Source organism: Lepeophtheirus salmonis, chromosome 9, assembly GCF_016086655.4.
Source record: "Lepeophtheirus salmonis chromosome 9, UVic_Lsal_1.4, whole genome shotgun sequence".
NCBI lineage: Eukaryota > Metazoa > Arthropoda > Copepoda > Siphonostomatoida > Caligidae > Lepeophtheirus > Lepeophtheirus salmonis.
Genome location: NC_052139.2, coordinates 25,782 through 50,881, shown reverse-complemented (window position 1 = coordinate 50,881; position 25,100 = coordinate 25,782). Strand labels below are relative to the sequence as shown.

The 25,100-nt window shown below is 33.3% G+C and overlaps 1 long non-coding RNA gene across 1 annotated transcript; it reads right to left on the bottom strand.

Moving 5' to 3' along the window:
* Window positions 1-1,473: 1,473 nt before the first annotated feature.
* Window positions 1,474-15,376, bottom strand: LOC139906315 (uncharacterized). The gene is made up of 7 exons (XR_011781754.1): window positions 15,327-15,376; window positions 13,926-15,219; window positions 5,251-5,571; window positions 5,058-5,197; window positions 4,781-4,995; window positions 2,048-2,155; window positions 1,474-2,003 (listed from the first exon to the last, which is right to left on the bottom strand). It is a non-coding gene; the product is annotated as an uncharacterized lncRNA (long non-coding RNA).
* Between the last annotated feature and the right edge of the window lie 9,724 nt (window positions 15,377-25,100).

Here is a 25,100-nt window from a genome sequence, read left to right as displayed (position 1 = left end):
TAGGATCCGAGAGCAATTATTATTGCTGCAGCAGCAAAATATGCTGCACTTTCCATTAAACTTGCGTTTCTGAGGAATAATTCGTGGGCTTTGGATGGAGAAGGATTTTTTTCAACTTCAAGACACTACTTAAAATCTTTAAAAGGATTTTAATACAAACTAAAATTTAAATTTAGGCTTTTTCTTTTAGTATTTTCATAAATTATCTTTGTTTTATTGTGAATGCATTCTTTTTCACCTCCGATAAAATTGGTTTATTAGTTTTTGTAACCGTATTTTTTGTAAATTTTAGTAACATAACCATGTGATATTACTGCAAAGTTTTAATTTTTAGCTGAAATGTTTATCTATGTATGTAAGTGAAATGAATAAAAAATGATAATTATTATTATTAAAAAGGCATGAAAGATATGAGGTGAATTTTTCCTTAATGCCTGAGTAATACAAAGTATATATGCGAGGCACCTATCGAATTAACATATTTTTTGATACTTAGACATCGTTTTTAAATATATATCTTCAAAGAGAAAAATTAAGAATTTAATCTTAGTAGTCTAATGTATAGTATGTTGTCAAACAGGTTGGTTGCTATTATAAAGTATGAACACCAATTTTTGCCATTTCCCCTCTCATTTAGTACAAATAATGTACGTTTTCTATTGAACTTGTGTTCGCAATTTCCAAAAACCTTATCTCCTACAACCTGCTTGCATGCTTTTTACATTGCTCGTAAGGAACTCAAGGGAAAGAGCAGACAAACAAAAAACAAGAACAAGAAAATGTTAAAGTATAAGACTCTCATCCACCTATTCTGGGACAACTATTGACTGTATACATGGAGAGGGAATGCATTTTGAGGAACTCAGTTTGTAAGAAAAAACTCCTCACTATAAAATCGGCCATTTATATAAATCGATTTGAGTAGAAGTATATAATCGATTTTGGAATATTATAAGGTCGATTTTATCTCATAGAGTTAAAAAGGAAGCCGCCTTTACTAAAAAGAGGTTTAGAATTTAAAGTTATATACATATTATGACATACTCCTTTTTTAAATGGTTCTCATTTCAATTTTTCTTCCCTCTCTTTTTTCTTGTTTCCCTTTTTTCTACAAGTGCATTCTCGATGTTTTCTCTTTGAAATTCATCTCTCATATTATAGTTGATAATATTGTAGAGAAAAACGCGTGCGAGGAGAAGGGGGGGAGAAAGACATATGGTATCATTGTTTAAAATACTGATGTGATTCTCACTGATAATCACATCAGTATTTATCAGTTACCTGCTTTATTATGATTTTTGAGGGTATAACGAAAGTATTTATTGCAAAATATTTAATAAAGATATACTACGTATAATTGACATAGACGGTTTTTATCCGTTACAGTAGATTTGAAAACGTCACACTCCATGAAATTGTAATTCATTATGAACCATATTCTCAGAATAATAACTAATAGGTAAAACCACAAAGTAAGAGTATTTCGAAATATATTGGAAGTTCCAAATTTAAAATAGAAGGCTTAAATTGAATATAATCTGTATAATAACAAATAAACCACCATACATTTATGTTAAATATACAAAATTAAACAATTAGAGTCATATAACTAATAATAACAATAAATTATAAATACAGAATATTGAAATAATAGATTGATCCAAATAATATTTTCTTGTTCTAACATCGGAATTCAGTTCAATATGTCATAAGTTTAGGTTGCAAAACACAAGCCAAACGTGGGGTTTAATCAAAAATATCATCACCCTTTTTTCCTCATGTGCAAGTTGCATATACAATTGTGCACAGGATAGATATATCTCTACCGATGAGATCTTAATAATTATTAATAATAAAGTAAATGTCAAAATCATAAAATAATGTTAGATTTAAATCCATATATTCTTCCAATCTTAGTACGAACAGCTTTTAGAATCCCACTTTCATTTATTTCATGTTTATCTAAAAAAAGAAAAGTTAATCCATGCAGTCAAATTTTAAACCTTAATTACTTATCTTAGATATAAAAATACGACTCCTTTATAACTGATGAGACAATTCAGGCATCCATTCTTGACTTAATGTAGTTTTCTAACATGACATTGTAAAGATTTAGAGCAAAAGCTAGTTATATAGTAATGTCCGGCGATATTTTCTGAACACCATTTCTTGGAGCTTATGAACCATAGCTAATCCTTAAGTGACAAAAAAGTAATATTTATTAACTATGTAATATTGGAAAACCTAATGATCAAACCCAAGTCTTTAAGTGAAGAAACTAGTCTCAGACAAACTAGTTGCGAACCATCCAAAGCTACTACCCCCACTGTTGTGACCATTTAAGAACTTATTTTTGTCATTTAGTGAGTTGTGCATCAAAATTCTTGATATTTTTAGCTAAAATGAAGTAATTTATGATTAGATTTACAAAAATGAATACTTACTTTTAGATGGTACAAAATTCAGAGTTCCATTTCGATATCAGTAAATATTTTATACTTTTTACTAATAACTTTTATCGTAATTTGGTGCAAATGAGTCTAAACATGCTGAAAATTCTCTCAATTTCACAATTTACAATGGGGGTATTTCTATAAATTGAATCTTCAACACAGGCTAGGTCTCGTAATTCATTGTAAGCTGGATTTTCTGATAGGAAATTGGTCAATTGAGATCGGAATGGTTCTAGCTTAATATCATTTCATAGCAGTTCAACGATGGTAATGCTGACAAGTAAGGGTAATCGTCCTTATAAAGCTGTGATGGCCCAGAAATTTGATTGAGATTATTATGAATTGTGGTCAACTCTTCAAATGTATATTCGTCAGTAATAATCTCCTTCGCTTTAATTATAGAACGTTTTTTTTTCATGGAGGCTACTTAAATATTCCCTGATTACTATGAAGTGCTTGAAATACTAAACTGCTGCTTTTAACAAAGTTCCCTAACGTGTAATGACTGGAGCTGGGGGTAAGGGAATTTGGTAAGAAGCAGCGAATCTACTTTTTCTTAGTCCAGCGTTCAAAAATTTGATTTCGGATATTAATTCATTTGTTCAAGGGAACTCTTTACGAGCAAGTTCAGCAACGTTATGGAGCCCATGAGCCACGCAGATAATATGTTTCAACTGAGGGAGTGTCTTTTTAGGTCTTCGTCAGCTTTTTTGCAATAAGAAGCTCCATCCGTAATAAACACCTTCAGGCGAGTAGCATTAAAGTCGGTTCCAAGAGTAACATGAATACTTTCGACAACAAAATGTATTATGTTCTTGGCATTAGCACGTTTAATGTCTATCACGTTGATGAGATATGGACGACCCAAGAAATAGACGTCCAAAGGACCAATCAATAAAGCAGTGATTGATCGCTCCTGATTATCTTTTGTCTCATCGACAGTAACAAAAATATCCTTATCTTCGACTTTTTCTTTGATTTTGGAGATGACATCGTTACCAACATCCTCCATTAATTTAATTATGGTTCTTCGGGAAGGGACGGGTTTACCCGTACATTTCTCCATATATTTTTTTAACGTCGGGTGATTAGCAATGGATAAGGGTATATGACATGCAATAAACATCTTTGTGAGATCAAAGTTAAAGTCTGACTTGATGTATTCATCATTAACTTGATTTTTTAGATGAATATCCATGCTCTTGATATGAGATGAGGATAATGAGTGGCGTTTAATTCTAGACGGGGGACTAAAAGCAAATTTATGTCGACAAATCCAACAAGCCATTTGTTTCTCGTCCGGTAAGTATTTTCAAATTCCTGGCCCTCCATTTTCAGAAATCCAGACAGAAGGCGACGCTATTTTAGGTACTTTATTTATTTCTCTATCGACTATCCGCATATTTTATTAATATTGAATAATAAAACGTTTTTATAGAAGAAGATATATATTATTTAAACAATGATGCCATGCGTATTTATTCCTTCCTCCTCGCACGCTTTTCTATTCTTACCAAAATTATCACCCTTACTCATATGTATAGTTGATAAAATTGTACAGAAAAACGCGTGCAAGGAGAGGGGGGAAAAAGACATATGGTATCATTGTTTAAAATACTGATGTGATTATCATCTGCCTGCTTTATTATGATTTTTGAGGGTATAACGAATGTATTTATTAGCAAAATGTTTAATGAAGATATAATACGTATAATTGACTTCGACGTTTTTAATCCGTTACAGTAGATTTGATTAAAATCACACTCCATGAAATTGTAATTCATTATGAACCTTATTCTCAGAATAATAGCTAATGAAACGACAAAGTAGAGTATTTGAAATATATTTGAAGATAAAAGTTTAAAAAAGAAGGCTTTAATTAAATATAATCTACATACTAAAAAATAAACTATTAAACATTTAAGTTAAATATACAAAATTAAACAATTAAAATCATATAACTATTAATAATAATAAATTATAAATACAGAATATTGAAATAATAGATTGATCCAGATAATTTTTTCTTGTTCTAACATCGGAATTCAGTTAAATATGTCATAACTTTAGGTTGCAATACACAAGCGAGACGTGGAGTTTAATCAAAAAGATAATCACCCCTCTTCTTCATGTGGAAGTTGCTATATACAATTGTGCACAGGATAGATATATCTCTACCGATGAGATCTAACTAATTATTAATAATAAAAGAATGTAAAAGTCATAAAATTAGACAATAAATATACTAATAAAAAAATGTTAGAAATACATTCATCGTAAAGATTTAGAGCAAAAGCTAATTATGTAGTAATGTACGGCGATATTACTCCCTATTAAGAGCATCAAAAAAGATTTTTCCCCGTTATTTAGGTATGCTTATATAACAACATACTATTACATCATGAAGGATATACACAATTGTTAATTATAATGCAACACCCAATGTAACTACCCTCGTTGTTGTGACCATTTAAACAGTTGTTTTTGCCTTTTATGAGTTTTCTGAACACCATTTCTTGAAGCCCATCAACCATAGCTAAGCCTTAAGTGATAAAAAAGTAATATTTATTGACTATGTAATATTGGAAAACCTAATTATCATACCCAAGTCTTAAAGCGAAGTCAGTAGTCTCAGACAAACTAGTTGCAAACCATCCAAAACTACTACCCCCGTTGTTGTGACCATTTAAGCAGTTGTTTTTGCCCTTTACTGAGTTGTGTATCATAATTCTTGATATGTTTAGCTAAAATAGAATCATAATTTATGGTTAGATTTAAAAAAAAATTGAATACGTACTGTGAGATAGTACAAAATTCAGAGTTCCGTTTCGATATTCGTAAATACTTTTTACTGATAACTTGATCGTCATTTGGTGTGGATGACTCAAAACATTTTTATATGTGTTTCTATATATGACATCAGTACCAACGTCCTCCATTAATTTAATGATGGTTCCTCGGGAAGGGATATGTTTACCCTTGTATTTCTCCATAAATTTTTTGAACGTAGATGATTAGCAAAGGATAAGGTTATATTACATGCAATTATCAAAGATCAAAGTTATAGTCTGACTTGATGTATTCATCGTTAAATTGATTTTATAGATGAATATCCATACTCTTGTTATGAGATTAGGATAATGAGTGGCGCATAATTCTAGACAGGGGACTAAAGGCACATTTATATCGACAAATCTGACAAACCATCGGTTTCTCATCCGGTAAGTATTTTCCAAATTCCTAGGCCTCCATTTTCAGAAATCCAGACAGAAGGCGGCGTTATTTTAGGCATTTTATTCAGTTCTCTATTGACTATCCCCATCTAATATTATTATATTAATATTGAATAATAAAGGCGGGAATGATAACGTTCATGATTGATAGAAGAAGATGTATATTATTTAATCAATGATGCCATAAGTATTTCTTCTTTTCTCCTCGCACGCTCTTCTATTCTTACCAAAATTATCACCCTTATTATGAAATCACCTTCAAAATGGTTACAAGTTATACAGGGTCCACGGAAAGTTCTGTTAAATGTTTATTAAATTACTAATGACATAAATAACTACATAATTTGCAAATAATTATAGACACAGGTCTACACATGTTCCAAAAACATATCATATAACTTTAATTCAAAATGATCACCCTTAGCTTTGACCACAGCCTGAAGTCTCTCTGGAAAGGACTTGCATGCTGCAAGCAACATGTCCAGGAAGATGAAGTCCCATACAGTCACCAGTTTGGCCTTTACGTCGTCCAAATTCTTGCTTGGGATCAGACAGGCTCTTCTCTCAAGAATAGAACATATGGGGTGATCCATGACGTTTAGGTTGGGGTTGAGGGGGCCAGACTGTCTTGTTCCAGAAGCCTCTAAACTTGGCCTCACACCAACATTGTATCTCTCTGGATGTGTGAGGGGGATATCATCCTGTTGGAAGGTCGATGGCTCACTCTGGAAGTGCTGTTGAGCCCAGAGAACAAGACCTTCCTCCAGAATCGTGCTGATATTCTCCTTGATGTTGATTTTCACCCCGGCCGGCACAAACACCAAGGGGGACTTCCTTGTCTCAGTCACAGTCGCACAACCCATCACAGACTGTGGCTGTTGACTCCATGGTTACCCAGCTCACGTTTGTTTTTTCTACAGAATCCAATCATTTTGGGGGTTAAAAGCCTGTTCCAAACTGAAAATCTTCTCATAACAGAACACAATATTAGGAGCCGTGCCAGTCTTCAGCTTCTGATAAATGACATTGGTTCTCTCAAGTCTTTTAACCATGACCTTACTTGACAGGTGCTGTTGCCTCTTGAATTTGTAGGGATATATCCCAAGGTCATCTTGGATAAAATCGTTCATTGTTGTTGCACATATATTGAAATCGTTGGCCATCTGTGTGAGATTTTTCCAAAATTTTTTTTTCAGATATTTAATTTCTTGGGAGTATTGTATTTGTTGCCCTCTCAATGTAAGGCATGGCCAAGGTGAAAGTGAATGTTTTGTTTTACGTGTGAAGACTGTTGCCACTGTCTTGGAGGGTTTAAAAGTTAAGCCCTTGGCATGCCCCCATTGATTAACATGGCTTGATTCATAGTATGAACTATACTTAGAAGATCAAGTCCAACAACAATGAGTAGGACTCATCTACATAGCCGACAACCTTGATCTTAGTATACTCAAACTTGACTAAGAGGTCATTGATAGTGATATTCCAAATAATAGGGACAACACTCTTCCCCAGTGGACTACCCCTGGTTGGCCGACTTTTTTCGTAGCTCCTAGGAGAGTGGCACTTACAATTCTCCTCTCCGGATATTATCGTACCAAAAACATATAGGGCCCTTGAGCTTGGAGCCTGCTTAAGCACCAGTAAAGGAAATGTTATCAAAGATTCCACTACAGTCAAGACTGATATCAAGAGTTTATTTCTTCCCTTAAACAGCCTCTTCAGGAAGGAAGGTCTCTTCGGTAAAAGTTGAGTCCGTAGATCGACAAACCGTAAAAGCATGTTGGGAATATAGATATGGAGGAAGTTGTTCTTGAAGATGCCATTGAAAAATCCGTTCATGTGTTTTCAGAACAAAACTTTACAAAGTTTTAGGACAAAAAGACTTTGGATCAGCATACGATTTTTTTGCTGGTTTGGGAACGAAGATTGCTCTCAACTGAACATTAGGTCTTAAACACCAACAGTTATTGATTGCCCGTTTCCAGATGCTGATGAAATTATCTAGAGCGATTCAGAGGCAGTGGCAATTGCTCTATTTAATACTCATAGTTTGAGTCATCATAAACAACTTTCACAAGATTTAGATCCGGGTAGTTAGTCTAATCCACGTCTTGTGAGAGACCCAAAATTCCTTTTGAAATGACAGAAGATGGCTGGAATAGTTTATTGGCTAGATGGAAATGCTTTACAAGAATTAATAAAGTTGAAAGCGGAGAGAGAATAGACCAATTGTTTCAATGCTGTGAGGTTGCACTAGAAAATCATTTTCTTAAAAATAGACCAAAATATTTGAAACAAAATGAAAATTTTGTTCTGTCAGGAAGTCAATCCCAAGCAATCATACCGGAAATTCGCTCTGTAAAATACACAGATTTATTTGCAATGAAACAATTTCATGGAGAACCAATTCAAGATTATTGCGTCAAGAGTTCGAAGCAAAGCAGCTATCTGTTACTTCTCAACAAAGTGTAATTGCAGCAGGAACGTTGGTTTTACAGAAGAATTAGTTCGAATAATATTAATGACTGGAGTTAATGATCGAGAAACATTATGAGAGATTGTCACTGTACCAGAAATTGATAAGGAAAGTCTATCAGAGTTGACCCAAATTATTGAATCTAGAGAAAGAGCCAAAACTGCTACGAGCAGCCACTCAATATTGGCAGTAGTTTCTACTTTCAAACGCCGCTCCATGATGAACAAAAATGGATAGTACGGAAAAATACACAGATTGCGGAATGTTCTTTCATTTGTTTAGTGATGGCTATAAAGGTTATAACAAGGAACCTCATAAAGAGTGTCTAGACGTCGGTGCAAAATTAGAAATCAAAGTGAGCAAGAGTAAGTCAACAACTTATATTGAGTAATAGTTCGTATTAGTTAAGCAAGTGGCTCATTATGAACGTATGAAAGATATAATGAAACCATTCAACAGAATATGGAGTTAACTACATGTCTATGAACAAACTGGTCCAATGGAGGATTAGGATACTATCTTAGTCTAAAATATTGTCAGTGTACTTTTCAAATACCAGAATGTTGCTCTGACGGATGAAAAGTTACACTTTAAAAATTTGTCGTTGTAACAGACCATAAGCCACTCGTTAAGCTATTAGGAAATCGACTCTGGATGATATTCTAAATAGGAACTTATTTAGGTATAAACAGTGAACGTTAATGTGGAAGTTTGATATTTTTCATATGCATGGTATTACGAATTCATTTGCTGACGTAATGTCAAGAAATACAATGGAAAGCATAGTTGATGTTACTGCGGATGAAGAGGAGGAGTTGTTGATGGTGTTGATAAGGTATGCACATGAGCTGGGAAGAATCATCTTCAAAAAAGTTAGAGATATAACGAGACAGAACACCGTTTCTCAGACACTGATGATAACGATGGAAGATTGAGTTCTGAAAGATGATTTGTCCAAGGAGATTGAGGAATACAAACCTATTTAAAAGTTTTTATATCAAATGCATTGTGTGATTATGTACCAGGACAAAGTGATCGTACCAGAACCACTTTGAAAGGAAGTGTTGAAGATATACGATAACATGTGTGTGTTTGGCCAGAAATGACAAACGACGTTAGGCGTATGAGAGACTTACGTAAGTCATGCAACTCTATTGCTCCTTCACAGACAAGATGTCTACATATACGTACTTTCGAATGTCTCATGCACACTATTTGAAGCCATTTTTACTGACTTTTGTGACATCACAGGATACGGGTACTTTTAGTCGCAGATAGATCGTCGGGATGGACAGAAGTGTACGATTCATCTGATTTTAAAGGAGTAAAGGGATTATTAGTAAGCTTGAGTAGTTTCTTCGCAACATTTGGAGTTACTGAAGAAATTTCAAGCGACATTGGGGTGGAATTTGCATCCTATGAAAGGGGGGATTTTTGAAGAAAATGGAGGATCCCCTAACACACGTCCTCTGCTTATTTTCCGCAGTATAATGGAAGAGCATAGGTAATAAGAGAATGCTGCAAGACAGCATTGTTCGAAATGGACCGTTGAACAATAACAAATCTGTTAACTGTCACAAATACACCCGACCCTGAAATAGGAATAGGTGATGAAGAATTATATAACATTATCTAGGAGCCTTACAGTTATATGATTTATTATAAATCTTGATGGGAGTTGAGTTCTCTTTTTAATAGAAACTCCTTGTGGAGATTTTGTTGACTTAATTTATACTTTATTATTAGTAAGTAAATTAATTATTTGATTTATGGTGAGTAATGTTTAATTATAAATTGTTTTTAGCATTTAATCATCTTTGAATATATTGATTGTACAAGAGGATTTTTATTCAATACCAAACATTAAAAAAGGTTCAATTTGACTCTCTTCTTTTTTCAGCCCACTCTGTACATGGAAGTCAAAACTGAGGTATGACTTTGGCAACAAAGCTTTAAGAGAAAATTCATTATTATTTTTACACTTTCTCAATTCCCACTTCCATTTTCTGATATAGTTTCGTTAAAACTGATATATTGTTCATTTTCAAATTACAAAGTAGTTCATATATTTCAAAGTATATGTATAATATATTCGTAAACATTCCTTCAGTTTCATTGCTCTCGAGTAATAGTAAGTATTTCAAGTGATAAGGAGATATAAATAAACTCAACTACCGACTATGTACACGGACTGCTTGAAGCAAACAACTTTTAAGATTATCTATATGTAGTTATAAACTTTCATGATATGCATTTTTATGTAATGATTAAATTGAACTAAAGTATCTTAAAACGAATACGTTATTGATAAAGAACCGATAACAAATTTGAGATATTGAATTTAATTTAGCAATTAGAGTATGTGATGAAAATCTGTCATTACGATATGTATGATGCTGTTTACTTTATTAGTTAAATTATCTACACTGAAACTGAAAAATTTAATTGGACAACGTGGTCTTTACAATTATGATCATGTTCATAAAAGTGTCATCAGCTAAAACTTTCCACTAATAAACTCGATGCATCTAGAAAAACATCCTTCATCAAAAATTATTATTACTTTTCGATGTTCTGAATCGTGACTTGAGATATGTGCTTGTAGTAGAGGATATCCCTGTATTTAAATTTGAAACTCCAGACAATTTTCTCAAGTATAAAAAGAATTTAAGAGGTACAGGATACTTTTTTATAACTGTTGATGAGTCGATCCATCAGATATGGTTCAGTATCAAAAAAATTCCCATGAAATTGAATGAAATATTTCTCCATTTCTTTGCAAAGTTCAAAAAAATTCTGATGGTTGAAGCTGTCCCCCTCTTAACAATGGTTGAAGTCATGCACTTGAAGGAACTTGGACACTAGAAGTATTAAGCCCAAGAGTGGGAAATTGGTTATGTAATGATAAGGCCACATATCCAGCAATATAAATAAATCATTCTTCTTCACAGATATTGATTTTGGGAAGACTTAAATCATTAAATGGCAGTTCTTTGCTATTTTAACCATTATTTATATCTTCCTCACTTTCATCTTGAAAGATTTGAGAATAAATTTCATCATCCAAGTCTTGAGAAAATTCAATGTTGTTTTCTTCTGTATGTGCTTCGCTCAAAATAGGACCTTAAAGTAGATGCAGGATTAGTATATTTACCTTACCTTAATTAACTTATAATTTGTTGAAACATAGAAACAAAACATTGGTCTCCTCCCAATCTTTCAGGATCATTCTCAACTATAATTTTGTCTGAGTCACTTATTACAATCGATCCATGGCCTCTACTGCAGACAGTTTTCAAGACAATCTTAATTTAAGCAAAGGCCGATTTCATGATTTAACTATTTATACAATGATATAATAGATTTTGAAGAGATAATTATGCCCTTTGGGTAGGACTTCAAAGCATATGACTTCGACAATACCATTCACCATTTTTATTTCGCTCCATTGTTTCAATCACATTCACCATGCTTTGGAGAATATTCTTTTATACATCAAAATTTACTCCATAGGCACATCCAAAGTCTTATGCATATATTATATGTATATATGTCAGGTACTGTTTATAACATAAAACCATTTATCGACTAGGTCCACGAAATCGGCAACTTTTTCCATACATTGAGCCCTTAAAAATCGGAGGTCACACGCAGTGGCGTGACTTAATAATTCAGTAGCTGGACGAACTCGTTACCTACCATTTCCAATGATATAAAAATGATTTGAATTTAATTTGGGACAAACTCGGAGTTCTCCATCGTCTTTTTCATTTTTTTTAATCGATTAAAAATAGGGCTCCATCTAGCAGTTGAAAGCCATCAACAATGAGGGGATTTCCCAATATTTTTAATAAGTAAGTGACATTAGCAAATAAATATTATTTTTAGTTTTTTCATTAGATGGATGGGGAAATTATGTTGCTTCAGTTGATATTCCCAAATCTGCCCATTGGGCTACATTTTTTGGCCGCATATCAGAAGCCATTCCAACAATATGTAGGTCATTAGTTTTTAGTTCTGAAATAACCTCAAAAAGCAGATCCTTTGTAACTGAACAATCAAAATCAAAAATGATTGGTTGTTTCCAAGGACTCATCAACACACAAACAAACATAACCTAAAATTTAAAAAGTAAGAAATTAAAGAAGTGAAGTATAATAATCCTTAAAACTATTTTATAATTCCATTACTTAAATATATGAGTCCTTACTTTATGATACTAATAGAACTAAGATAATATTGTAGCTGTTGAGTTTAAGAGTATTTGTCGAATAGCTGCATTCTATTTTATATAATAGTGTATTAAAAAGAACTGACATTGAGTGGCTGATAATAGTTATATATTGAATGGCTGTTAAGTATGGGCACTTTGTGCTGTATATCTATATATTTTTCTTAGGACCATAAATTCTTTGGTATAGAATAGAGTATGAAGCTTCCTCTTTTGTCTTCATCCCATCGAAGCATAAATACCCGAGTTTCCATTTGGAATTTTGTTGGATTTGATTTGTTCAGCGATGATTTTATTAATATTTGAATGGACTCCAGGAGCTGTTTTGAATTTTTGGATCCACCGTTACAGGGTTGTTACACTAGGAACCGGAAGTAGACCTCAGAAACCTTAGAAAAGTGTGTAAAATCTCAAGGCATCCCATTGTAAACTATGATTGAAAATTACGCTGTATAACCTAAATGTAAATTTTCTGTTTATTTAGACAAGACAGTACTGAACAGAGCATATTAATACAAACTGAGGTTAATAATAATTTTAACCTTTAGAAAAAAGTGACGTTAACAAAATTGATTGCCCACCTAAGCGATACAGCACCACAAGACCCAACAATAAGACCTGATAAACAACTCAAATGAAGTAGGCTGTCAAGCTTTTGTGGGGCTTTTCTTTTTAGAAAACGATCCATGATTTTGTTCATTATTTCTTATGAAATCAGATGTATTTTTGGGGTTAAATGTAAGGTTGTTCGCTTATCGGTCTAACAGTTCCGGTTCTTGAGCCGCTAGAACCGGAACCAACAAATTCGAGACCGCAATACATTGCTAGTCTATCTCGGTACTAGATTATGAATCCAGGTCCGCAGGGAGGGCGGTACACCCCCAAATCGAGAAAATTAAAAAAATAATTTCCCCCCAAAATCAATTTAAGGATATAATAACTACGATATTTGTTAAGACAGGGTTTCCCAAACTTTACTATGCCAAAGGCTGCCCCTACAATAATGCATCTTTATCTGAGGCCCCCATTGTACAAACATGTATAATTCATAAACTACCCATTAATTTTCCATCTTCCTGGACGCCCCTATCTACCCTTCCCTCACGGCTCCCACTTTGAAAACCATTTTCTTAAACAACCTTAGTTTCCGGTCCGCTTCTGGAACTTAAAGCACTATGCGTACAAGTTTTGTATTTAAAGTAATGTCCTTTCCTGGGCCCGATCTTTCAAGGCCACGCCCCTTGTTTTATGTCCCTGTTACTAAAACTTAGGCTGTATAAAAAGCACCGGTACCGAAAACAATAGAACCTCTAAATCTGAACCGATTACGACGATGGTTAAATCATGAAACAATGGGTTACTCACTGCAGTTGCTGACTCTGGTGAGCTATTGAATGTTGTGTTAGAACTTGGGGAGTATTATGTTATACCAGCTCGGAGAAATTGAGGCAAAAACAAAATGTACTGAAATTCTTCTCTGTATTGACTTTTTATTCAACTGAAGAAAATATAAGTAACGAAGTATTACATACAAATAAGTAATAGAAACGTGGAAATGATGAGTTTTTCAATTCTGCATAACTGAAGGGAGTCGACTAAAGACAATGTGTGGAATTTGATACTTACCATCAGTTGTATTATTGTCACTTCCATTTGGACCATTCTCAAAGTAAAACTTAACTCCATCTTCTTTGACTTTTCCTTCATTCTCTTCCCTTTCAAACACTCCTGTTTACTAACGATTCGTCGTATTGAAGATAGACTCTATAAAGAGTCTGTGGTTCTATAGTTAAGGGTTCACAAAATAAATCGTAGTGGTTTCCATCCTCTATCATATTTTAAAATTCATCAATCATTTTCAGACAAATACTCCTCTTATTTTTTAATCTTCTTTAAAATAAGGACATGTTCCCCTAAGCCATGGATATTGATGTGTTTATTCACCCTAAAACAAAAGAGTATTTTAAGTTTATGAGAAGTGTAAAATCTTTTAATTCAAATTTATAACATGCACGTTCTCTAGAATTCACGGTAAAGTTACTTTTGGAAATGTATTTGAAAATATCAACAATCTCTTCGTCAGTAAGAAATCCTGATGGAACGACTTCAAGCACAAATTGAGATGGAGATAGAATTGGGAAACGAATCGAGTACAGAGCAGGTCCAAGAATTTCTCTCAAGTCTCCTTCTTTATCTTCAGTCTGAGATTTTGCCCAGCGGAGAACAGTTCTAGAGACTTTTATCTCATCTATATCCAGTTTATCAGATGACAAAAGGTCCTTGCGTATTTTATTGTCCTTGATTCTCAGGACAGAGTTGAAAGGAAAGTGTAATTGTTGGATTGAGTACAAATTGACTCACAAGTATAGGAACCAGATGATCAACACCATGTAATTTAGATTAATAATTGAGGAAGCAAAGATCCACATCTAGGACATCATTCATGACGGAAATACACTTTTTCTGGAGAGTGGTTAAATTATACCTCTTAGCACAATAGAGCAGAGGACACACGTTTTTAAGAAACAACGTAACCTGATCAGTGTATATCTATTTCAACATTTTCTTGAATCCAGATTAAGTCGCATCCAAAACCTCAAACACAAGATCATTGTCATCTATCCTAGACTCTTCCAAGTCTTCATTGAATATCCGTAGAAATACAAGACTAGCAGATCCAAGAATGTTTCTATGGCCATAAATCCTTTTGGGAGACTCTCGCTTATTTCCATCAACCATAAAGGAAACATCAGAGAAAAGTCATGACTCAAAAAGACGTCCATAGCGATTCAAAATCGTGTCAAACTCACTCATTTTAATGTTTATCTGAAACAAAATTACAATTTACTTTTTGAAATACACATAAGCGGTTCACTTATAGAAAGTTTTCAAGATATCAAATGAATGAAAATAATTCGAGTTAAATAACTTACCCGAAAATATAATCTAATATTAAGAACATAAATTTGCATATTCCTCTTATGTAAAGTTATCTAACCACCCTGTTCTAATACAAGTTATCAAATCAAGTTAACACATGGGTTATCTAATCCTTACAGTTATAGAGTATTCCAATATCGAAATTTTAGACACAAAAAGTAAACTTTTTAGGCAAGTGTTATTTGATATATATTTCTATTATAAAACATGTGAATTTTATTTAATTTTATTAAATGTCATAGTCTAGGAAGTTGTTCATTTAATTAACATGTTTGTAATATATTATTAGTTTCAATATACAGTTTAACACTATGGAGGATACTTGTCACACCCCATTTTTTAATGCAGAATACATGGACCACATTGTAACAAGTCTCCTCCATAACACATGTTTGCACCTAGAAAACTGTTCGAAATAAATCTACATTAATTACTGACTGTTGGAATGTCGTAGATATATAGCAACTTATTCAAAATGATTCGAATCCCTCAGGCCAACTGAACAATCCAGGATGTGTTTTCCAAACAAGGCCCAATCATCTCACTGCAACCACACCACTATGTATGTGTTAAATAAAGAAGCGGTTACAAAAAGCTCAACATCTGTTGCCCATTCATTGGGTAATCCCATTCTACCAAGTTGTTCTTGAACATTATGTACATGGTTCTTTAATTATTCTGTTTTTGTCATCATAAGGTTAACAATAGTTATAGTCTCTCTAATTTCGATATGCGATGATTGCGCCCCAGTTATAGCGAACGATATGTACCAAAGAAATAATGAAATGTTATTTTATGTTTAATTCACATTGACTAGACAAGTTCAGCTTTCATTGGACCATCTGTCTCTGAATGAGGTTGTGTAAAATACTTACCAAAAGCAACAATTGTCATCACCATTCATGCTTTCAAATGTTGCAGGTTTGATGAGTAAACATCTTCTTTTTTTACTTGGGCGATGGATGCTCTGAGCACTTATATATGTAATTGATTAGCCTTTTATTTTGCCAATATGCAGTGACAGGGTTGTAATTGCAAAGCTCCCTGTTTTCGATTCTTTCGACTAATAGCGATTGTATTTTGAACTACCACTTTTTTGACGTCTGACAGCTGTATTAATATTCTCATTCGTCTAATATTTTGTAAAAAGTCTCCGGTTTCCGAAAAGATTAAGTTTACGCTCGAAAAAATTGAGAAATACTGAAGACTCACTTCCAAAATGGAGAGTCTTCAAACGAAACTGCAAGAAAATTACGTCGGGGGAAATAAGACGCCATCCAGGTAGATTGTGGATAAATTTGGAATGCGCGAAACTGATTCGTTAATGGATAAAACGACGCACCTTCCAGGCAGTTTGTGGATAAAAAGCGTGTGATTCGTTAGTGGATAAAACAACGTGTTCCCGTGTTCGTCCAGTGCGATTAATCGAAAACATTGCTGCAGTTGTCGAAAGCGAAAAAAACACTAAAACGAGCAAGGAGCTGCCGTTACGGTCAATGGTGAGCGCTATCGGGACATGTTGGAAGATTTTTTGTTTCCCCAAATGGAAAATGAAGACATCGACGACATTTGATTCCAACAAGATGGCGCTACGTGCCACACAGTCAACGTTACAGTGGATCTTTTGCGCACTGTCTTCGACAATCGCATCATAAGCCGAAACGGCAACGTCAACTGGCCACCTCGTAGTTGCGATTTGACTCCGTTGGACAATTTTTTGTGGGAACCGTCAAGGATAAATGTTACACCAACCATCCAGAGACGATTGACGATTTGAAATACGAAATTAGAGTCGTCATTGCAGCTATTGAAGCTCACACAATCGAAAATGTATTGAAAAATTGGGTAGGCAGAATGGGCTACTGTAAGGCCAGCGACAGCGGTCATATGAGTAAAGTGGTGTTTCATTATTAACCGGAGTGTTAAGGCTTTCAAATAAAAAGATAATAAAAAGAAAAATATCCATCTGTCTTTTTTTTATAGCAATATCAAAAAGAAAAAGGTTAATGGGCCACTCTTTATATCATCTTCAGTTGTATCTTCTTCGTTTGTTTCTTCTATGTTTTCATCTACTCTTAACCTCTCAAAATTTGTATAATAGAGATGAGTAAATACCGTTTCCCTCCGGTATCTGTGAGATGTCAGGGATAAAAATTCCATGTTTTTTACAACGTTCTCGAAAAATATTTTATGCCCTCTCTTCTATCCTGAATTTTTTGGTTATAAGGACTCTCTCCAGTTGATTTGTGCCGTCTTACAATAAACTCATTAGTAACAAAGTGGGAATGAATAATTTCAACTTTAGTTTTGGGCATTCCAAGGAAGAATGAAAATATATTGATAGTCTCTTGGTCCTGTGATAAAACTTAAAAATGATGGAACTACTAGTCATATTTTTTCTGGAGAATTTTTTTACATTTTAGGTTAAAATCGGATAATTATATATAATTATAAATGTGGAGCCTGCCGTTCGAGTATTGTTTTTGTTTTTTCTGCCACCTTGGCTTCTGCTTCTAATACTGTTGTGGATTAAAAACATCCACAGGTCAAATTTGAAAAACAACTGAACACAATATTTGATGTATAGTCTCAAAAATAAGGCCACGAATAAATAAACTTGCTAATCAAAGTCAAGGATCTCATTAAAACGATTAAAATATCTGTTATCAAGGATGATTTTATATTATTTATTTTCATATAGATTGCTTACTATTTTGGAGGCGTAAAAACGGAATGTATCGTTATAATTCACAAAGGAAACATAAAAACAGGATGGAAAGTTTTCAAAATTTAAGGGCACGTAGTTATTTATAGAAATGGTGAAAGGATACAAGGTAGAAGTAAGTTTGGGAAACCCTGGTCCATGCACAAAAAAAAAAGGATGAATCACTTTTTATTATTGGCTCAATTACTCGGAGCTGGTTTGACTTAGACTCGCCAAATTTTAACATAATATATGCGTCAGTAGCTTTTTCACAAATTGTATCAAAAAAAAACTGACTGGGTAGTATTTTTTAAGCAATAAATAAAAATACTCTTGATGATGTTGAAGGAGTAAATTTCCATATATTTTTGTCATTTAAGCAACATTAATTTCAGTGAGTGTCATCTTAGCAGCAATCAAAAGAGCAAGTATTTATTTGGGAGAGCTTCTTCTCAGCGTCGTTCATCTAAAGACATTTTCATTTTGTAAACCAAGAGTAGCTATAGACTAGAGGGACTATCTATAGATTATTTTGTCCTTTAAGAATACATTGAATTGATAGTCTTATCAAAATAAGTATCAAAGACAGACTATGAAACGTTGCCGTTGTAGAAGTTAAGTTTCCAGATAGAAGATCTAGAATATTTGCCACTTATTTTCCAAATCCCGGGTTCCATTTTTAGCAATATATTAGAAAAATATACCATAGACCCAGAATATGGGATAATCTTACTCAGGAATCTAAATATCACAAGGAATCCTGCAAAAGATGCAAAAACAATTATAGAGGATCTAGAAATAAGAAAAATAGAATAAACCTTGAGACTATGGTTTTCAAGCATCTACTGGAAGACTTTGCTCTTTTAAAATCGACCTCATAACCATCAAATCACCTGGTCCTCAAATTCAGAAAGGCTAAAACAAGGTAGAATTGACTATATTTTAGCTTCACCAACGGTATCTAAAAAACTAAATGAATTATAAGTGATCCTTCTAATTTGTCTGGTAACTCCCTATTATAGAAAGGTTCTCAAACTTAGAACAAAACACCAAAGTTTTCTGGAAACTTAAAGTTATCAGAAGAAATAAAAACGAAAGTATGCACGATTATAAAATATTCTGACGAAAGAATACGAACGCGCTTTTATTCATCTTGTGAAGCTTTAGAGAAAATAGAAAATTGTTCCAATCATCTTTTTTTAAATATCAGTATAGTTGATAATATTGTAGAGAAAAACGCGTGCAAGGAGAAGGGGGGGGGGGAAAGACATATGGTATCATTGTTTAAAATACTGATGTGATTACCATCTGCCTGCTTTATTATGATTTTTGAGGGTATAGCGAATGTATTTATTAGCAAAATGTTTAATGAAGATATACTACGTATAATTGACTTCGACGTTTTTGATCCGTTACTGTAGATTTGAAAACGTCACACTCCATGAAATTGTAATTCATTATGAACCTTATTCTCAGAATAATAGCTAATGAAACGACAAAGTAGAGTATTTTAAATATATTTGAAGCTCAAAGTTTAAAAAAGAAGGCTTTAATTAAATATAATCTACATACTAAAAAATAAACCATTAAACATTTAAGTTAAATATACAAAATTAAACAATTAAAATCATATAACTATTAATAATAATAAATTATAAATACAGAATATTGAAATAATAGATTGATCCAGATAATTTTTTCTTGTTCTAACATCGGAATTCAGTTAAATATGTCATAACTTTAGGTTGCAATACACAAGCGAGACGTGGAGTTTAATCAAAAAGATAACCACCCCTCTTTTTCATGTGGAAGTTGCTATATACAATTGTGCACAGGATAGATATATCTCTACAGATGAGATCTAACTAATTATTAATAATAAAGTAAATGTCAAAATCATAAAATTAGACAATAAATATACATATAAAAAAATGTTAGAAATAAATTCATCGTAAAGATTTAGAGCAAAAGCTAATTATGTAGTAATGTACGGCGATATTACTCCCTATTAAGAGCATCAAAAAAGATTTTTCCCCGTTATTTAGGTATGCTTATATAACAACATACTATTATCATGAAGGATATACATAATTGTTAATTATAATGCAACACCCAATGTAACTACCCTCGTTGTTGTGACCATTTAAACAGTTGTTTTTGCCTTTTATGAGTTTTCTTAACACCATTTCATGGAGCCCATCAACCATAGCTAAGCCTTAAGTGATAAAAAAGTAATATTTATTGACTATGTAATATTGGAAAACCTAATTATGATACCCAAGTCTTAAAGCGAAGTAAGTAGTCTCAGACAAACCATCCAAAGCTACTACCCCCGTTGTTGTGACCATTTAAGCAGTTGTTTTTACCCTTTACTGAGTTGTGTATCATAATTCTTGATATGTTTAGCTAAAATAGAATCATATTTTATGGTTAGATTTAAAAAAAATGAATAGTTACTGTTAGATGGTACAAAATTCAGAGTTCCATTTCGATATTCGTAAATACTTTTTACTGATAACTTGATCGTCATTTGGTGTGGATGACTCAAAACATTTTTATATGTATTTCTATAAATGACATCAGTAACAACATCCTCCATTAATTTAATGATGGTTCCTCGGGAAGGGATAGGTTTACTCATATATTTCTCCATAAATTTTTTGAACGTAGATGATTAGCAATGGATAAGGTTATATTACATGCAATAAGCATCGTTGTGAGATCAGAGTTAAAGTCTGACTTGATGTATTCATCGTTAAATTGATTTTATAGATGAATATCCATACTCTTGATATGAGATGAAGATAATGAGTGGCGTGTAATTCTAGACAGGGGACTAAAGACACATTTATATCGACAAATCCGACAAACCGTCTGTTTCTCATCCGGTAAGTATTTTCCAAATTCCTTGTCTTCCATTTTCAGAAATCCAGACTGAAAGCGACGTTATTTTAGGCATTTTATTCAGTTTCTATAGACTATCATCATCTAATATTATTATATTAATATTGAATAATAAAGGCGGGAATGATAACGTTCATGATTGATAGAAGAAGATGTATATTTTTTAATCAATGATGCCATAAGTATTTCTTCTCTTCTCCTCGCACGCTTTTCTATTCTTACCAAAATTATCACCCTTAAATATCAGGAAGAAAGAAGTACTGTTAATAAAAAAAATCAAGACCACAATAGAAAGTATAGGTGGGAACTCAGCAGAGACGAATGCAGAGCTACAAAGAATAATGGAGCATAAAAACAAAGGAGATTTAATCAAAGCCGAGGCAGTGCCAGTAAATTCTGATTCTAGCTTATTTAGTCTTGAATTTTTATTAATTGTTCTATTATGAATAAATATTTATAGATTTTTACTCATACAATCTATATTGACAAACCGTATTAATATATTTTGATTAAAAAATAACATATTTGTGAACTTCTTCTAAGCCAACCCTTGAAGTGCACGCTTTCTAGACTGTTGTCCAGGTTCTCAAGACATCTATGGATCTAATAAAGAGGGATGAAGCCCGCTTATTACTCTAAACTTGCTGTGGAGAAAGAATAAATTATTTTGTTCTTTGAATTTTCCTTATTTGAACATCCCTCCAAAGAGAAGGTGAGTTTTCAATTATACATTTATGATTTATTCATTGATATTATTATAATAAATGTATAATTTAAGATACAATGGTCAATTATTGGCAGAGGTTGTAACTTGGACTCGAAGAATTGACTTGGAATCTATAGTCAAGTCTTACTACTCGACTAGAGAGTCCAAAGCTAGTATATCACTGTGTCGTAAGTTGCAGGAGTGGAATCGACACTACGAAATTTTTGGAGGCTGTGGTTAAAAGATATCTGTGGAAAGGATTATTCAGCTAGTATAATTCATGTCTGGACTCATTACATTACATCTTTGTACCCACAACAGACTCCTTAATCTTGCAAAATGTGAAATACGAATTGCAAGACGTTGTACATATTTTGAATTATTTGATGAACAAATAGACGCGTTTCACTCCTCCAATCAACTCAATAATTCGTCAGATATCCAATTAAAGTTGTTTTTAGAGCAAGAACTTACTTTTTATCCTTGTGAAAATAATAAGAGACTTACAGTCTCACATTGTGATTTCAAATAAAGTTTAGATTATTGATGCAATTCATATTGCCATAGCTTAATTAAAAATTATTCTTGGGTAGGAAGACGATAATGCGGAACCAAAAGAGATGATTATGAAAATTGATTTCTTCTAATGTATTGTGTACTGATAAGTTAAAATTTGCGAAGTTTGCTTTTGTCACCATCAATAAGGATAGAGGAAGACTAATGTATACAATGGACCTTGTTTATGAGTACTATATGCGTAGTGAAATTACATTATCATTTTTAAATCAATTGAATTAAGAACGTTTCATTTCAAAGTTAAAAGTTATGGTCTCCTATAAATGTGCAACAAAATAGGAAACGCAAGATACATGGTGATCTTCGAGTAAATAGAAGAGTATGTAAACTGTCAAATGTATCTTAAAGTATGGTATGTGTCTAAGTCCAAAAATTATTTTATTTAATATTACAAATATATCTATATCTATAGAGTATTTAAAAAAATTATTTGCATATTTATATTTAAAGTGGAGTTTTGGTTTTTATAGGTTTATATAATATTAATAAATTATTTTCTAGTAGTATACTTGTTCTAATAACATAATCTCCATGTATATCAAGATATTTCATCTTTTTCCTTGGTTTCTCTCCAAATCATGCCAAATATCAAAGATTTATTTATTGAAGGTTTCCCCTCAGCAAAAAAGAGGTTGTGGGATTTCAATCTCTGTGCTCCATCCCTCTTCATTATATCCCAGCTGATCCAACATTCAAAAAAAAAAAAATACTAATGGAATAAATATCTAACTTTTGTTGGAGCTGGGAGTTTTATAATTGTGAAATTGTACACAATGCGACCTGTGTGCTAAAAGTCAACTAGCCCATCACTAGAACCCATGTTTTGGAAAGGAAAGGACAATTAAATGAATATCAGTTACGCGCTCTTTTTTTGTTCTTGACGAGAATGCAAAATAATTTTTCTGGTATGACAGTGTTCCCCGTCTTGCTGCCAGATCCAAAGTCGGTTTTCCATGATGCTGAGAATCCAGGTGGAAACTTTAGAGCGCAGAAAACTTATGTAGACTTTGGTGATGACCATCAGACCCTGCATTGAAAATGAAGGGTGTCACCCTTGCTGCTAACATCACCAACAACTATAACTTGCTGTGGGTACTTGGCCTTCATGATCCTAGGAGCTTTTTTCCAACCATTTATTTTTCCTGGAGTTATGCTTCTAGGTTCGATAGAAATTTTTCCCATCAGAGAAGAACGATACAAGATCTTTCAACGGAGGTTTTCTTCTTTTAGCTTGATTAAAGCATTGGTTTAGGTGACACATTTATCCCTGTTTGATGGAGTTAGAATCTGTCCCTTGCAACGTGCATAGCTGTGGTACTTTGGGTCTTCTAAATGACACGATTTACAGTTGAACAGGACACTACGTCGATGCTGCCAGTGATCGCATTCATCGATTGGATGGAATTATTTTCAATTTTTTGTTTACTTTTCTCAACAAAGCAACATATCAGGCGATTTTGGCCATTCCCAGGAAATCATATATACAGAACTCCCTCAATGAGAATATTTTTTTTTTCTTTGCTAAAAAGTCACTTTTTGTAATACATCTAAGGAAAAAAACCATGACTTTTAATATAATTACTATACTATCCCAGAACTAATACTATTTTAAATGCAGAAGGTTCTCTACTTTATAGTGCTGCGTCGTTTTATAACGATTCGTTCTTTAGAAGGACTCTTATTACTCAAGGTAACCAGAAATACAAGGTATGTCAATAACATACATCGGACCAGCACTCCTTTTCAAACTACTGTACCGTACCAACCGCTAGAAAGATTTTTTTTTTTGACGTCAGAGTCGATAATAATATATTGCTTAGTCGTCATTTTAACAGTAATTAGTAATTAATTACTATGATATTAAATTCATACATTTATACAGTGACTGGCGATGGAGTCCCGCAATAAAACTTGGATTTGTGTAGTTGACATTTTTGCCTCACTTAATAATACGAGTTACAACGATTTACCTAAGGATTGCTTAAGGAGAAAGATTTGGGAAAGAGCCTGCCATCGAAAGGGTCGCCCTGGAAAGACACCCAGAATTTGTGAAAATCATTTTGAGGAAAACAAGTATGAGAGAGATTTAATGAATGAACTATTGGGCTTATTTTTAAACAGAAAATTAAAATCGGATGCTATTCCTTCCGAAAATCTTGTACCAGGAAAAAAACCTCTGCCGAACCCAAGCGAAAGGGAGTAAAGAGAAGCAAAGAAGAAGAAAAAGGATCTTGTTGATTCTATTTTGAAGGCAAATGAAGAAACAGTTCCACTTCCAAATTATTTTGCACCGGCTGTTGTTCCTGTTGTTGTTGAGTTTAAACTTGTGGACGCCTCCATTCGAACTCCCTTGGAACTGGCTGACACATCGTGTCGTAGCAAAGTAAAAATATACCCACTCAAATTTATACGGCGAAAACGACCGATTCATACAGCCAAGCGTGCAGATCCCTCACTTTAAAAATAACTAGATTAACCATAACACAAAAAGATCTCCTGGCTTAAGAACTCAAGTCTCGTAGAAAAAACAAACAGCAAATCAGGCAACTGTTAAGATCCTCCAATTGGAGAACAAGAAGCTTAAATCTAGGTCATATTTTCAAGAGTCAATGGAAGGAGAACTTGAAATTTTTTTTACTAAGGTTCAAAGTAAGCTTATCACCAGCAGAAAGAAGTGTGGTAGTTGGAATAAAGTGGATATTATTCAAGGACTGGTACTCAAGTCTCTCTACTCAAAAGCTGATATATCCATTCAGTATAGTGGCCTTCTTCCGGTATCAACATTAATAAGGTGGATCCTGCTGTTCAATCTAAAATTATCAATTATTGAAATTGTCTCTCAACAATTAAAATCAGCAGAAGTACGAATTGGAAACC